Below are 4555 nucleotides of genomic sequence, written 5' to 3'. Positions count from 1 at the left end.
ACTGACATTTGGACCTTCAACCCGTTGAACCCCAGTGAAGTCCACTATATGGAGAAAAATCTTGGAATTTTTTCCTCAAAAACCTTCATTTCTTTTCGACTGAAGAAAGAAAGACATAAACATCTTGGATGACATGGGGGTGAGTAAATTATCAGGAAATTTTAATTCTGAAGTCAACTAAGCCTTTAACCGAAAAGGCCCTATATGAATGCATGCAGCGTTATCTTTTTTTTACATTAAAATTTGCTATTTCATAGTACTCTTTGATCTAATTATTTAATGATTTTATATGAAGACTAATTTAAATGTTTAGGAATGTAGCTAGTATGTTGCCCCAATATTTTTTTAATATTTTGCTGGGAATAGTTGAGTGTGTTTTCCAAGTTGGTCACGCAATCAAATACAATAAAAGATGTTTAGTTACTGCACTGCGTAAATAAACTGGTGTTTGCAATTTCATAAACCGTTAAATGTGTATCAAGTTCAAGTCATTGTTTTGCCTCTACCTGTTGTTTGTCATTTGCATTGTCAACTGGTTTTAATTTCATTATTGTATAAATGTGAACGCCAGTGTTGACTGCTGGTTGAATTTTGTGCTTTATTATTCTGTATAAATACCATAAACTCTTCATGCATTTCTTATTAACAGAGAAACAAAGAAAATTTGCTGTCAGATTTCCATATTTCAAAGCTCCACCAAAATCTCTTTTAAGTTAGTGAGTAATGCAGTGAGCTTTAAGCGGTTTGATTTTGATTTGACAACTTGCCCTAATGGCTCATCTTACCCTGTTTGTGCAGATGAGATGGTTTCACCACAGAGTAATACTTGTTTACTGGAACTTGCCTCTGTTTTGGGTTCACAAACGCTCCGAGCTTCCTGTGGCCATTTGACAAGTCACTTTATTTAGATCCAACATGCGCGCAAAACCACAGGGAAACTTTCAAGACTTATACTGCTCAAGGTTTCAGGCAATGTGCTGCTGTTTGTGCGGCTTTTTAATGAGTTTTTAAGAGAATGAAGAGTTAAACAAGAAACAGCAAAGCATGTTTAAAGACAGTGATTGAGCATTTAAGAAACCGCACAAAGGTTATTGAATTTTCTCGCTTAATCGTGACATCTTGGTTCTGGTAAATACTTTACTTTTACTGCAAGATGTATGTTGTTCAATGTGCATACATCTCTTTTGCATATAATTATTTACCAAAAGTATAAGCTCAATTTCTTCAGGTTTAATAAGGCTGTGTGGTTTGTTTGTTTTTGAGTTTCTACCACTTGAACATATCATGTGCTGTGTCCTGCAAATATCTGATTGTGCACTACAGTTTATACCAGAATGTTAATTACAAGTGGACCCTAAGACCAGGACTAGACCTTTGCGTGCTGGATTGAGTTCCAGATCAAGATCTGTCAGCCTGAGAAGCAAGTGAATTGGAATTTACACTTATTTATTGCAGAATTCATTTCCGAAACATTCTGAGCCATGGGATTCTAGAAGATTCTCCAGCAAGGTAATTATCACTTGTAGTACATCAGAAAGTGATCACCATCTTGTAAGATACTACGGTGAGACCCACATAAATGACCTTTGTTTTGAGAGCCACAATAAGGCCAAGTGTATGTTTTTACGTGACATTCGCTGCAGCTACCAAATCTATGGAAGCATGTTTCTTATCTCAGAATTTTGACTTTTTTTTTCTCACAATTGCAAGTTTACATCTTGCAATTCTGAGAAAAAAAAAAAACAATTGTGAAATAAGTCACAATTACCTTTTTTTTTTTTTTTTTTTTTCAGTGGCAGAAACAAGCTTCCATACAAATCTTATTCTCCATTATACATTAGGCTATTCAAATCTCAATTGCAGCATGTGAGAATCATTTACCTTTTGCTGCACTATTTTAATCTGATCAAGCATGTGAATGAAATATCAGAGCTTTGGTGTATGGGAAGGTTATCAGTGAAAATTACTTAAACTTGGATCTGTTTCTCAACTGTTTGGCTTAAAGGAATAGTTCACCCAAAAATTAAAATTATCCCATGATTTACTCACCCTCAAGCCATCCTAGATGTACAGTGGGTACGGAAAGTATTCAGACCCCCTAAAATTTTTCACTCTTTGTTATATTGCAGCCATTTACTAAAATCATTTAAGTTCATTTTTTTCCTCATTAATGTACACACAGCACCCCATATTGACAGAAAAACACAGAATTGTTGACATTTTTGCAGATTTATTAAAAAAGAAAAACTGAAATATATGGTCCTAAGTATTCAGACCCTTTGCTGTGACACTCATATATTTAAAGGTCCCGTTCTTCGTGATCCCATGTTTCAAACTTTAGTTAGTAATGTTGTTGTTAGAGTATAAATAAAATCTGAAAAAATTTTAAAGCTCAAAGTTCAATGCCAAACGAGATATTTTATTTAACAGAAGTCGCCTACATCGAACGGCCAGTTTGGACTACATCCCTCTACTTTCTTTAATGATGTCACTAAAATATTTTTTGACTAACCTCCGCCCACAGGAATACACAAAAAAGGGGGCGTGGTCTTGTTGCGCTCCCACTGAGAAGAGCAAGAGTTGCGTTTGTAGAGTGTGTTTGTCGCCATGTTGTCGAAACGCTGTTATTTTGAAATCATTTTTTACACGCGAAACATGAACACATGTTATATTGCACACTAGAAACACAATCAAAGCTTCAAAAAAAACACGAAAAACGGGACCTTTAACTCAGGTGTCGTCCATTTCTTCTGATCATCCTTGAGATGGTTCTACACCTTCATTTGAGTCCAGCTGTGTTTGATTATACTGATTGGACTTGATTAGGAAAGCCACACACCTGTCTATATAAGACCTTACAGCTCACAGTGCATGTCAGAGCAAATGAGAATCATGAGGTTAAAGGAACTGCCTGATGGAAGCCTCTCCTCAGTGCAACATGAAAAAACACCTGAAGGACTCCAAGATGGTGAGAAATAAGATTCTCTGGTCTGATGAGACCAAGAATGAACTTTTTGGCCTTAATTCTAAGTGGTATGTGTGGAGAAAACCAGGCACTGCTCATCACCTGTCCAATACAGTCCCAACAGCGGAGCATGGTGGTGGCAGCATCATGCTGTGGGGGTGTTTTTCAGCTGCAGGGACAGGACGACTGGTTGCAATCGAGGGAAAGATGAATGCGGCCAAGTACAGGGATATCCTGGACGAAAACCTTCTCCAGAGTGCTCAGGACCTCAGACTGGGCTGAAGGTTTACCTTCCAACAAGACAATGACCCTAAGCACACAGCTAAAATAACGAAGGAGTGGCTTCACAACAACTCTGGGACTGTTCTTGAAAGGCCCAGCCAGAGCCCTGACTTAAACCCAATTGAGCATCTCTGGAGAGACCTAAAAATGGCTGTCCACCAACGTTTACCATCCAACCTGACAGAACTGGAGAGGATCTGCAAGGAGGAATGGCAGAGGATCCCCAAATCCAGGTGTGAAAAACTTGTTGCATCTTTCCCAAAAAGACTCATGGCTGTATTAGATCAAAAGGGTGCTTCTACTAAATACTGAGCAAAGGGTCTGAATACTTAGGACCATGTGATATTTCAGTTTTTCTTTTTTAATTAATCTGCAAAAATGTCAACAATTCTGTGTTTTTCTGTCAATATGGGGTGCTGTGTGTACATGAATGAGGAAAAAAATGAACTTAAATGATTTTAGCAAAAGGCTGCAATATAACAAAGAGTGAAAAATTTAAGGGGGTCTGAATACTTTCCGTACCCACTGTACATGACTATCTTCTTTCAGACGAATACAATCGGAGACATATTTTAAAATATCTTGGCTCGTCCATGCTTTATAATGGTAGTGAACGGGGTGTGATTTCGAAGCCCAAAAAATTGCATCAATCCATCATAAAACTAATCCATACGGCTGAAGTGAAACAATGTTTTTTTTAAAGAAAAATATATTTAAAACTTAAGCATAATAACTAGCTTCCGGCAGATGGCCATACGCATTGATTTGCGTAACCCCTGACTCGACGCATGATGTAATGTTGAACGCGGAAGCGCAGAGGAGAGAGCAAAACAAGACACCGGTCACAAATTAGAAGTGTAAAATGAGAAATTTTAAAGAGAAATGTCAGAGGATTTCAATATAAGAGAAGAGGAGCTTGAGTTTGTTGCACAGCCCTGTTTGTTTGAACTGTGAGAGGCGTCTAATCTTGCGCTACTTAAACATCCTACGTCATACATCACTTCAGGGGTTACTCGTTTGGCTCAAGTCGACTTTTAAAGTTTTAAATGTGGATATTTTTTCTTAAAAAAAACTATCACTTCACTTCAGAAGACCTTTATTAACCTACTGAAGGCATATGGATTATATTTATGATGATGGATGCATTTTTTTGGGCTTTGAAACAGGCCCCTCGTTCACCACCATTATAAAGCTTGCTAGAGCCAGGATATTTTTAAATATATCTCTGATTGTGTTAATCTAAAATAAGAAAGTCATATAGACCTAGGATGGCTTGAGCTTGGGTGAGTAAATCATGGGATAATTTTC

This window comes from Chanodichthys erythropterus, chromosome 13, assembly GCF_024489055.1.
Source record: "Chanodichthys erythropterus isolate Z2021 chromosome 13, ASM2448905v1, whole genome shotgun sequence".
Taxonomy (NCBI): Eukaryota; Metazoa; Chordata; class Actinopteri; order Cypriniformes; family Xenocyprididae; genus Chanodichthys; species Chanodichthys erythropterus.
The sequence above is the reverse complement of the archived record's forward strand: the minus strand, read 5'-3'. Positions refer to the sequence as shown.